Source organism: Thalassophryne amazonica, chromosome 16 (assembly GCF_902500255.1).
Source record: "Thalassophryne amazonica chromosome 16, fThaAma1.1, whole genome shotgun sequence".
NCBI classification, from domain to species: Eukaryota; Metazoa; Chordata; class Actinopteri; order Batrachoidiformes; family Batrachoididae; genus Thalassophryne; species Thalassophryne amazonica.
Window position 1 is genome coordinate 81917322 of NC_047118.1, and position 13447 is coordinate 81930768.

A 13447-nucleotide genomic window follows, 5' to 3' on the forward strand; every position below is an offset into this window, starting at 1 on the left:
TCCGATCGGAACTTTTCCAAATAATAGCAAATTTACAAAAAAGCAATTTTCTTTTTCTGTCGGCTAATTTTTTCAGTGCTCTTAAAGTTTTTATCTTTTTTCTAAAGTCACAAAGACTTTTAATCTGGCTCCAACAAATTTTTAAAAGCTACCAGAAACCATCTTCAACAAACGCCTTCCACCTCTGGGGTCCAGCAAGCTGACGACCTGACTGCAAGCCAAGTAGCCATCCTGTCGGTAAAGCCAGCCGACACAAGCCTTTGTGATCACCCAGGGAGACCACTGAGTTAACCCTTGACCCAAGTGAGAACGCTGCAGAACCTACATCAACGACGGATGGATGGATCATCCGAACCACCTTTTCAATGGATCAGCTAAGTGACCCAGTTAAAGGTTCCAGAAAAAGGGTTTGCTGTCAATGGATACAAAGTGGCTTCTCTTTATTATGCTTCTGCTTTTTAAACATATTAATAGGTTTGTTTAATATTTTTCTTAATAATTGGCTTCAAATTTCATCACTAAATTCTAATCAGATTTATTCACTTAAAGTCTTTAAGCTTCATCTATCTCTTTCAACGTCTCCTGAGTTAGTAAGAATTGTGTCCATAAATGAACATATTTAATCACTGTCCACAGAAATGCCAGTAAACTGTTCATTTCTTGTATAATTGTAAATAAATTGTAAATATTTCTGCTGTGGTTCATTTGGCGTTCAGAAGGAAACCTTTGGTCAGTCGTATCATAGAATTCAGACTTTCAGACCCGAGACTGATTAATTCAATTGAGACTGATTGATTTGAGACTGATAAATTAATAAATGTTTAAGTTAAAGTACCTATGCTTCAAATAGGTGATGCCCCGAGTAAATTAAATATTAAATAAAAATTATTAAACCCTAAAATTGTTAATTATTTTGGTGACCCATTAAATGGTCTAGGCCAATCTAATTCAATTTGGGAGTTTAACAATACCTAATTACATTTTATTTTGGTGCTCCTGTGGTGAGCCGATCTAGAATTGACCAAATTTATTACATCTTTATGGTGCCTCCGTGTGAGGTCTAGCAAATACTTTCACTACACAAGAGAGGGAAAAGAGGGAGAGGGAGGAGAAGAGAGTGTGAACAGCGGATGCTACAAGCTGTAAAAAAGCAGCGAAGCAATTTTAATCAACGATTATCTTCACCACACAGCCTCAGTGAAACAGTAAATTGAAAAACTGATTCAGAAAGTTTTTCATCCAATGAAATGAAATGAAATATGAAATGAAGTTTCTAGTATTTAAGATACTAATAATAAGATACTTATAGTGGGCGATTTTAACATCCACACAGATGCTGAGAATGACAGCCTCAACACTGCATTTAATCTATTATTAGACTCTATTGGCTTTGCTCAAAAAGTAAATGAGTCCACCCACCACTTTAATCATATCTTAGATCTTGTTTTGACTTATGGTATGGAAATAGAAGACTTAACAGTATTCCCTGAAAACTCCCTTCTGTCTGATCATTTTTTAATAACATTTACATTTACCCTGATGGACTACCCTGCAGTGGGGAATAAGTTTCATTACACTAGAAGTCTTTCAGAAAGCGCTGTAACTAGGGTTTAAGGATATGATTCCTTCTTTATGTTCTCTATTGTCATATACCAACACAGAGCAGAGTAGCTACCTAAACTCTGTAAGGGAGTTAGAGTATCTCGTCAATAGTTTTACATGCTCATTGAAGACAACTTTGGATGCTGTAGCTCCTCTGAAAAAGAGAGCTTTAAATCAGAAGTGTCTGACTCCGTGGTATAACTCACAAACTCGTAGCTTAAAGCAGATAACCCGTAAGTTGGAGAGGAAATGGCGTCTCACTAATTTAGAAGATCTTCACTTAGCCTGGAAAAGAGTTTGTTGCTCTATAAAAAGCCCTCCGTAAAGCTAGGACATCTTTCTACTCATCACTAATTGAAGAAAATAAGAACAACCCCAGGTTTCTTTTCAGGCACTGTAGCCAGGCTGACAAAGAGTCAGAGCTCTATTGAGCTGAGTATTCCATTAACTTTAACTAGTAATGACTTCATGACTTTCTTTGCTAACAAAATTTTGACTATTTAGAGAAAAAATTACTCATAACCATCCCAAAGATGTATCGTTATCTTTGGCTGCTTTCAGTGATGCCAGGTATTTGGTTAGACTCTTTCTCTCCGATTGTTCTGTCTGAGTTATTTTCATTAGTTACTTCAATCAAACCATCAACATGTTTTATTAGACCCCATTCCTGCCAGGCTGCTCAAGGAAGTCCTACCATTATTTAATTGCTTCAATCTTAATATGATCAACTTATCTTTGTTAGTTGGCTATGTACCACAGGCTTTTAAGGTGGCAGTAATTAAACATTACTTAAAAAGCCATCACTTGACCCAGCTATTTAGCTAATTATAGGCCAATCTCCAACCTTCCTTTCTCTCAATAGATTCTTGGAGGGTAGTTGTAAAACAGCTAACTGATCACCTGCAGAGGAATGGTCTATTTGAAGAGGTCAGTCAGGTTTTAGAATTCATCTAGTACAGAAACAGCAATTAGTGAAGGTTACAAATGATCTTTATGGCTTCGGACAGGGACTTATCTCTGTGCTTGTTCTGTTGGACCTCAGTGCTGCTTTGATACTGTTGACCATAAAATTTTATACAGAGATAAGAGCATGTCATAGGTATTAAAGGCACTGCGCTGCGGTGGTTTGAATCATATTGTCTAACTAGATACAGTTTGTTCATGTAATGGGGAATCTTCTTCCAGACTAAGTTATTATGGAGTTCCACAAGGTTCTGTGCTAGGACCAATTTTATTCACTTATACATGCTTCCCCTTAGCAGTATTATTAGACGGTATTGCTTAAATTTTCATTGTTACGCAAGATGATTACCCCAGCTTTATCTATCCATGAAGCCAGTAGGACACACACCAATTAGCTAAACCTGCAGGATTGTCTTACAGACATAAAGACATGGTGACCTCTAATTTCCTGCTTTTAAACTCAGATAAAACGGAAGTTATTGTACTTGGCCCACAAATCCTTAGAAGCATGGTGTCTAACCAGATCTTTACTCTGGATGGCATTTCCCTGACCTCTAGTAATACTGTGAGAAATCTTGGAGTCATTTTTGATCAGGATATGTCATTCAAAGCGCATATTAACAAATATGTTAGGACTGCCTTTTTGCATTTGCGCAATATCTCTAAAATCAGAAAGGTCTTGTCTCAGAGTGATGCTGAAAACTAATTCATGCATTATTTCCTCTAGGCTGGACTATTGTAATTCTTTATTAATCAGGTTGTCCTAACAGTTCCCTAAAAAGCCTTCAGTTAATTCAAAATGCTGCAGCTAGAGTACTGACGGGGACTAGCAGGAGAGAGCATATCTCACCCGTGTTGGCCTCTCTTCATTGGCTTCCTGTTAATTCTAGAATAGAATTTAAAATTCTTCTTCTTACTTATAAGGTTTTGAATAATCAGGTCCCATCTATCTTAGGGACCTCGTAGTACCATATCACCCTAATAGAGTGCTTCGCTCTCAGACTGCAGGCTTACTTGTAGTTCCTAGGGTTTGTAAGAGTAGAATGGGAGGCAGAGCCTTCAGCTTTCAGGCTCCTCTCCTGTGGAACCAGCTCCCAATTCAGATCAGGGAGACAGATACCCTCTCTACTTTTAAGATTAGGCTTAAAACTTTCCTTTTCGCTGGGGCTTATAGTTAGGGCTGGATCGGGTGACCCTGGACTATCCCTTGGTTATGCTGCTTTAGACATAGACTGTGGGGGGTCCCATGATGCACTGTTTCTTTCTCTTTTTGCTCTGCTATGCATCACTTCCGACATTTAATCATTGATCGATCTCTGCCCCCCTCCACAGCATGTCTTTTTCCTAGTTCTTTCCCTCAGCCCCAACCAGTCTCAGCAGAAGACTGCCCCTACCCTGAGCCTGGTTCTGCTGGAGGTTTCTTCCTGTTGCCAAGTGCTTGCTCACAGGGGGTCGTTTTTGACCGTTGGGGGTTTTTCATAATTATTGTATGGCCTTGCCTTACAATATAAAGCGCCTTGGGGCAACTGTTTGTTGTGATTTGGCGCTATATAAAAAAAAAGTTGATTGATTGATTGATAGTATTTACAGAAAGTGTGCAATAATTATTTAAACAAAATTAGGCAGGTGCATAAATTTGGGCACCCTTGTCATTTTATTGATTTGAATACATTGATTATTGGAACACAAGTTTGGTTTAGTGAGCTCATTGAGCCTTGACCTCCTTACACAGGTGAATCCAAATATGAGAATGGCTATTTAAGGTGGCCATTTACAAATGTTTCCCCTCTTTGCATCTCTTCTAATGACTGGCAACATTGGAGCCTCTAAACAACTCTCAAATAACCTGAAAGATTGTTCAACATCATGGTTTAGGGGAAGGATACAAAAAGCTATCACAGAGATTTCAGCTGTCAGTTTCCACTGTGATGAACATAGTGAGGAAATGGAAGACCACAGACACAGTAGTAGTTTAGGCACGAAGTGGCAGGCCAAGAAAAATCTCAGATAAACTGAAGTGTTGGATGGTGAGAAAAGTCATAGTTAACCTATAGACCTGTTCCAAAGATCTACAACATGATCTTGCTGTAGATAGTGTCTCTGTGCATCATTCAACTATACAGCACACTTTGCACAATGAGATGCTGGATATGAGAGTGATGCAGAGGAAGCCTTTTCTGTGTACACGCCACAAAAAGAGTTGCTTGAAGTATGCTAAAGCACATTTGGACAAGCCAGCTTCATTTGGAATAAGGTTGTGTATATATATAATATATATATTATATATATATATATATATATATATATATATATATATATATATATATATACGAGGGCTGTCAATAAAGTCACGGTCCTTTTTATTTTTTTCAAAAACTATATGGATTCATTCATATGTTTTTACGTCAGACATGCTTGAACCCTCGTGCGCATGCGTGAGTTTTTCCACGCCTGTCGGTGACGTCATTCGCCTTGTGGAGCACTCTTGTGGGAGGAGTCGTCCAGCCCATCGTCGGAATTCCTTGTCTGAGAAGTTGCTGGAGACTGGCGCGTTGTTTGATCAAAATTTTTTCTAAACCTGTGAGACACATCGAAGTGGACACGGTTCGAAAATTAAGCTGGTTTTCAGTGAAAATTTTAACGGCTGATGAGAGATTTTGAGGTGATTCGGTCGCTTTAAAGGACTTTTCACGGTGTGAGAACGTCGCACAGCGCTCTCAGCCGCCGTCATCAGCCTGTTCAAGCTGAAAAACCTCCAACATTTCAGGCTCTATTGATCCAGGACGTCGTGAGAGAACAGAGAAGTTTCAGAAGAAGTCGGTTTTCAGCATTTTATCCGGATATTCCACTGTTAAAGGAGATTTTTTTTTAATGAAAGACGTGCGGAAGGGTCCGCGCGTCGGGACGCAGCCGCCGCGACGCGCCGCCACAGGAAAAACACCTCTGTTGAAAGCCTTAAGGACAAGCTGGAACATGTCCTGCATGTTAAACAATTCTCATATACTCACGTCCACTGAAAGCCATCAAAAGCCGCCTGGATTTTACAAATGGTTATCAACACGGAGGTGTTTTTCCTGTGCCGCCGCACCGCGTCGTCTGCGTCCTGACGCGCGGATCCGTCCGCACGTCGTTTCATTAAAAAAATCTCCTTTAACAGTGGAATATCCGATAAAATGCTGAAACTGACTTCTTCTGAAACTTCTCTGTTCTCTCACGACGTCCTGGATCACTAGAGCCTAAATGTGTATGTTTTCAGCTTGAACAGGCTGATGACGCTGCCTGAGAGTGCTGCACGACGTCTCGCACGTGAAAGTCCTTAAATCGACAGAATCACCTCAAAATCTCTCATCAGCCGTTAAATTTTCACTGAAAAACCAGCTTAATTTTTCGAACCGTGTCCACTTCGATGTGTTCTCACAGGTTAGAAAAAATTTGATCAAACAACGCGCCAGTCTCTCAGCCACTTCTCAGACAAAGGAATTCGACGAGGGGCTGGACGACTCCTCCACAAGGAGTGCTCACAGGTGAATGACGTCACCGACAGGCGTGGAAAAAACTCACGCATGCGCACGAGGGTTCAAGCATGTCTGACGTAAAAACATATGAATGAAATCCATATAGTTTTTGAAAAAAATAAAAAGGACCGTTTACTTTATTGACAGCCCTCGTATTATATACACTCAACAAAAATATCAAACGCAACACTTTGGTCTTGCTCCCATTTTGTATGAGATGACTCAAAGATCTAAACTTTTTCCACATACACAATATCACCATTTCCCTCAAATATTGTTGCACAAACCAGGCTAAATCTGTGATAGTGAGCACTTCTCCTTTGCGGAGATAATCCATCCACTCACAGGTGTGCCATATCAAGATGCTGATTAGACACCATGATTAGTGCACAGGTGTGCCTTAGACTGCCCACAATAAAGGCACTCTGAAGGTGCAGTTTGTTTTTATTGGGGGGGGATACCAGTCCAGTATCTGGTGTGACCACCATTTGAGTGTGTATATATATATATAGAGAGAGAGAGAGAGAGAGAGGAGAGAGAGAGAGAGAGAGAGAGAGAGAGGAGAGAGGAGAGAGAGAGAGAGAGAGGAGAGAGAGACAAACAACCATGAGTACCATCCCCAGAACCAAACACGTGGGACATGGGGTTCAACACATACAAGGAAACACCAAAACAGAACACAAGAAGTACTACCACCCCCCACACTCCAACCCCAGGGCAGCACAGCACAGGATGACCCAAAACAAGGCACAACAAACAAGGACAGACCACAACAGGAAGCAGGAGCTGGGCAGGTTGATGGGGGTTTAGAAGATGTGTAAAACCAAAAGTACAACAAAAAGAAGCTATAGCAAAACAACAGATTGAAGGGTGGAGGGGGCTGGCACTGAAGGTCAAATCTGGCACAAAAGGAAACGTGTCAACAGAAAACACACAGGTCATCAGGTGGGGCGGCGGCCATACAGCCGACAGAAAGGTGCCTGGAATTGTGGCTGAGCTGCCAATCCCAGGATGGGAAAAAACATCGGGGGCCCCACTGTCCAGGAACAGGATGAAGTGTGGAACACTGTCCCTCAACTGCTTGGAGCAGGAACAGGGACCTCGGGCAATCATCAAGCACAAAACTTTATTAATCCCACAAGGGGCAATAAATTTACGCAGCCCATAAAAAAACCACATAACACAACATATAAGAACAATAAAACAAATAAAAACAGACTTAAGTAGGAGTTAAATGGATAGCCAGAATAAAAATAAATAAATAAATAAAATACACCAGACCGAATCGAACCGCCGAAGTGATAACCGACTTTAAAAAAGGTTGGTTCTACAAACTGTTGAAGCATAACGGCATCCTGTAGGAAGCAGAGAAAACTCCCCTAAAAGAACATGACCTGACAAAGACATGATGCTCTCAGCCTTCTGGAGGATCTGTTGATTACAGAAAAAATTTAAATCTTTGTTTTACTCCGTAATCTTTGAACAGATTTAACAGTGTAATTCAGGCTGTTCTGTCTTTCACTGAGAGGGCTGTGAAACGAGCAGATAAATGAAAAGCAACAGAAGACTCTCAATAAAGGACTGATAAAAAAGACAAAGGATGACAGACAGAAAATGAAATTCATTTTACGGAGAAGATAAATTCTCTGCTGTCCCCGCTTCACAATGGCGTACCGTGTTTACATCAAACTTCAGGTTATCATCAAAAATAGTGTCACGTTCTGTCTTAGTCCTTTGTTCTGTTTAACCGGTGTGTGTAGTTTGTCTGTTTTCCCTCCAGGTGGAGCACTGCGGAGCTGAGGAACACCTGCTGCTCGTCAGCTACTCACACCAGAGGCTTATCTGCGGCTCATCAGGAGCGGGTTACTTAAACCCCAGCTTTGAGCTCAGTCACTGCCGGATTCTAGATGTCGACTCTCCATGAGAAGTCCATGACCTTGTCTACGCTGACGCTTCCATGCACTCTGATGTCTGAGCTTTCCGCAGCTCATCTCAAGGTAACCTGGCCAACTCTAATTTCCATATTAGAGCTTGTTGATCTTTTTGGTGTTTTTTGGTGTCTCATATGCTCCTGGCTCCCATGCCACTACCAAGCACTACGTCACTTAGGAACTCTTCGGATCTCAGCTTCAGAACACATAGCTCTGCCATGCTTCAGTTAAGTTCCTGCATGTCATGTGAGGCTCCCGTGCTCCACGGCTGCACCTGTTTGTGACTGTGCATAACTAAGAACTGTTTCCAAGAACTAGTACCAAGAACTGTTTTCCAAGAACTGTATGAACTCTGATATAGAACCACTAAAGAACTTTCCAAGTTGTTTCTAAAAATCAAGTCCTGCTTAATTGGAACTGCGTCACAAGACACGCAGCACCTGACCTCTGAAGGACTATTCATGAACTGTGAACGAATCCTGAAACAGTGAACCTTATTTCCAAACAGTAAGCCTTATTTCCTAGAAAGTGAACTTTATTCCTGGACCTGTGAACATTCCTGTTTTTAAGCCTACTGTGAACTTTTGTTGCTGAAGGTTACAGTGTTACAAGTGCTCACTCACCTCTGTGCTCCTCCATCCTCCTAGTTCCTCATCCTTGGCTCTGTGCCTCCCACCTGGCTCTGGATCCAGTTCCCAAATACTCCAGGATTCCTGCTCCTTCTCAGACTCCAGAGTCTGTCCGTGTGTACACTGCAGCTCCCAGATTTCCACCGCTACAAGCGGGCCCCTGTCTTGGCTTCAGCAGGCTGTATAACCAGTGCACCATTGTTCATTTGTTTATTGTAAATAAATCTCTTTTCATTCACAACCAGTTCTGTTCCTTGCTCCCAGCATGTAAGTCCATCACCTGTAACGGTCCGGTCCCGTCCAGACCCCTAACCATAACAAACAGTCCCAAAATACTTATATGATGTGACAAGTTCCACTTTTTCTTAGTGTATAATACACTCCTTGGCCACATCCCTGTTACGTCTGAAGTCAATGATCATTTCTTTAGTTTTGGACACATTTAAATACAAAACGTTATCACACCAACAAATGAAATCTGATAAAGCAGCTCCGTGGTCTGATTCTGTACCATGGAGAAGGAACAGCTGTATGGTGTCATCAGAAAATCTGACCAGATAGCTGCCATCTTGAGAACTCCTGCAGCTGTCTGTAAACATAATAAAAAGGAGGGGCGAAAGAACGTACCCTTGTGGTGTGCCTGTGGACAACACGACAATGTGAGAGGCAGCCATTTACATAGACCCTCTGCTCTCGGTCAGATAAAAAATTCAAACTCCATAGGATAAGCTGGTGAGGCAGGTGGAAATCATTACGCAGCCTTCTACTCAAAGATTAACACCCCTAAAAGATATGGCTGCATCGTATTAAATGCCAAAGAGAAGTCTGCAAACAAGAGTCTGGCATGTGCCGCTGGCTTCTCCAGATGTTTATACAGGGAGTTGAGAATAAAAGCTTCCCATCCTCCACCCCTCTCCCCTGCCTGGTAAGCAAACTGAAGTGTGTTCAGGGCTCCATCCACTGTTTCCAGAATAAGATTCTTCACAATTCTGTCAAAGCTTTTCATTATTAATGACGTTTAAGCGACAGGTCTAAAATCGCTAAGTTGCTTCGGTTTAGTCGTCTTTGGAACTGGAACCACTGTAGATGATTTCCAACTGACTGGGATTTGGTTAGAATTGAGAGACATTTTTGCAAATATAGTGGAGTACACCACTAAGCTGGTCTGCACATATCATAATGTGCGCCCACAGATGTTATCTGGACCAGGGGCTTTCTAATGTTTACACTCTTCACAATGTTTCTGACCAATTCCTGGTCAATGACAACATCAGACTCAGGACTGAAAGACTCACTAAACAGGGAGATATTTCTGGAAAAGTCATGTTTTCAAAGCAAGAATAAAAACATTTACCATATTAGGGAGATCAGAATCCTTGATTCCCTGTCAATACAGCTGTCCCTCTGAGTGGCTGAGGACGTGGATTTTATTCCTCTCCAAGCTGCCCGTAGATCACCACTATTGTACTTCTTTCCACTTTATCCTTATACTTTAGCTTTCCTTATCTCATACCTTACTTCTGTTGTGATTTCTTTCTTTTCCTGGCTATTCCCTGTATAAAAAATATGGTTGTTGTTTGGGAATACTGTAATGACCTTCTGGGGAATATTAGAGTTCACACAGAAGAATATATACGATGAAATGCCAAATTGTGTCTACCAGAGCTATAAAAAACATCCCAATCAGTACAGTCCAAACAAGCCTGTAAGCTGGTAATGCTGTTTTCTGTCCAGCATTTCACTATTTTAACGGTTTGCTCACGAGTCTTACAAATAGGCTTGTAGGTTTGTAAGAGAAGACACTGTTGTGGTAGGATGCTCCAAAGGAAGGCAGAGGTAACGCACTGAAGGCGCCAGGTACTGAGCCATAGCATAAGTCAATGGTGGAATTCCTTTTAGCAGTTGTACAAGTAACATATTCTTCATATGTTTTTAAAATCTTATGAACCTGGCAGTGATTAGGGCGGGTGTTGTGGTGGCTGCAGCAGTCTCTGGACTCTGTGGCTGTGATGTTTGCTCAAAACTGAATATGGAATAAAAAGTAAAAGGCCTTGGAAATAGTCTTCCTTTAAATGTACCAGTTCTGGAAATGATTTGACTTCTTTGGAATGGGTCATGAACATGTCCAAAGCCAGGTGATTGTTGTATAATGAAAGTCTAAATCTCGAATGTTACGGGGAGTGTTTCTGGTTGAATAAATAGTCTGTACACACACATACAGACAGTTAACTAATACATTTCTTATGAGTGCCCTGTTTGTTTTTAGCTTTCCAACAGGTTAATCTTACTTCTGCTCTCAGTGACAAACACGTTTCTCCGTCCAAGCAGCAGACGACTGCACAGGTTTTAACCACACTGTGGTGTCACTGGAACAATACGAGCTTCAGGACCACTGTGTCATTGCTGCTCTAGCGACTCCTTGACTTGTTATTTTTCATGGTTTGATACAATGACACTAATGTTCCTTTTATGTTTTTCTTTTTCTGTTCTTTTCCGTTTCCTTGTAAATTCATTTTCATCCTCACATCATATTCTCTTCCTTCCTAACCACTTCATCTTCTGTCCCTTCGACCTTTCTTTCCTTCCGTCTTTTCTCTCCTCTCTGTCATCCCCACTTCATTTCATTTTCCATTTTCCCTTTTCCAATCTTCACTCTACATTCTCTCCTTTCTCTCTGTCTCAGGTGAGAAGTTGTCGGAGTTTCATTGATCTTGTCGCCGGCGTCGGAGAGAGGTGAGTAATGACTGCCATTAAGCATCACTACTTCTGCTGTTGACCACCTGTTCATCAGCTTGAGGGAAGTCATGAACACACAGGAAAATCTAAATTTTACAGACCACACCTCCTTTTGTAGTCCCTCTGAATCTTAAACCTGACCACACAATATCTTTGAAGCGCTGATTAATCTCATCATACATTTATGACATAGAACTTATTTTTTCCTTCTCATTTGTGTTTTTGCTGCCTTTCAACGATGTACTTTTACATCGAATCAATAATATACAATTATAGACTTTTGATTTTGGTGTTCTTCTTCTGGAAGGGCCTCTGATGTTGTGTTTACAATCTGTTGGACCCACTCTTCCAATTTGGGGGTTGCAGCTCCTAGTGCCCCTATTACCACTGGGACCATTTAGGACTTTACCTTCCACATTTGCTCCACTTGCTCCTTCGGGACTTGGTACTTCTCTGTTTTTCTTGTGCTCCTTCTTGGTGCTGGACTGTCTCTGGATCACATCTGCACAGCTTGCAATGTAGGTCGTGTCAGCTGTGGTAGACCCCTGCCTCTATGGATCTGGTGCTTAGGGCTTGTTCTTGTGCTGCCATGATCAGAGCCTGTGTGCTGTCCTTTTGGTCGGGCTTTTCAAGCCACTGGTAGTAGCTGGATAGTGTAGTGGTAGAAATGCTGCCTTTGAAACAAGACATTGTGGGTTCAAACCCCAGTCAGGACACACATCCAGTAAGGGTCCCCAGTTTAGACCCGCATTTACTCCCCATCCTACCTTGAAGTCATGAGAGAGATAAATCAAGTAATACTGGATTAACAAGGTCTGCGTCAGTTGCATGTTGAACATTAATTAATATGAATCTGTATCTAGATACAAATGTGCGCAAACCGAGGGCATCAATTTATTCAGTGTGCATCATTTCAATTGACAGGTGAAATCGTGATGCATCGCTCGCTGCCTGCTTGCATCGATTTTTTTTAGGCACATTGAATGCACCACGGACGGAAGCCAGAAAGCACATTTCTACCACAGCATACATGATTACATCAATAACCTTTTTGCTTAACGATTCCCTTATCGGTCCTTCACTTCGGGGCACCAGAGCGGCCATTGATTTTGAGGGTGTTTATCGGGAAATGATCATTTCTCTATGTTGATTGCAGACTGCAGGGGTCTGCTGTTTGCTGGTTCTCTGCTTCACTAAGCGGCAAGTCCACAACTTCCTTGGTGTTTTATAGCTGCAGTGATTAAACCATTGCTTAAGAAATCTAGTCTTGACCCTGGTGTATTGAATAATTATAACCCGATATCAAATCTGTCATTCTGCTCTAAAATTCTGGAAAAAGTTGTTTCACAGCAGCCTGTGGACCATCTTACTGAGAATGATCTTTTTGAGCCACTGCAGTCTGCTTTTAGAAAACATCACTCCTCAGAGACAGCGCTTACAAGAGTAGTGAATGATTTTCTGCGTGCAATGGATTCGGACACCACTATGGTTTTGGTGCTTTTAAATCTTAGTGCTGCGTTTGATACTGTCATGTTTGACTTGATAGGCTGGAAAATTATTTTGGGATTACTGGAGGTGTCCATGTTTGGTTCACATCATACTTGTCCAGTCGTTATCATTGTGTTGTCTATAATAACACTACCTCTGGCCTTAGTGACATGAAATTTGGGGTTCCACATGGGTCTATGTTAGGCCCCTTGCTTTTCTCCCTTGATATAGTGTGCCTTGGGCATATTCTGCGGTATTATGGGATTGCATTTCATTGCTATGCTGATGGTATTCAATTGTACATGCCGATAACTGCTGGTAATCTTATCCACATAAAATCCCTAAGTGAGAAGTTGGTTGTCTAGTAACTTCCTACTCTTAAACTCTGATAAGACTGAAATGATGCTTCTTAGTCCAGCCAGACATCGGCATCAATGTGACCAGCTGGCGCTTACATCATACAGACAAATTGAGGAAAGTTGGGGTACCTTTTGATCCTACGTTGTCCTTTGACCTCCACATTAGAGATGTTACAAGGACTGCCTTCTTCCATCTGCGAAACATAGCGACGATTCGTCCCATC

General features: G+C 41.5%; 1 protein-coding gene across 1 annotated transcript in view; it reads left to right on the plus strand.

The window, feature by feature from the left end:
* Positions 1-11127: 11127 nt before the first annotated feature.
* Positions 11128-13447, plus strand: part of gsg1l (gsg1-like) — a 131265-nt gene continuing 128945 nt past the window's right edge. Inside the window, exon 1 of the mRNA XM_034191055.1 lies at positions 11128-11373. The gene's annotated coding sequence lies outside the window, so the exon portion shown is untranslated. The remainder of the gene's footprint in view (positions 11374-13447) is intronic.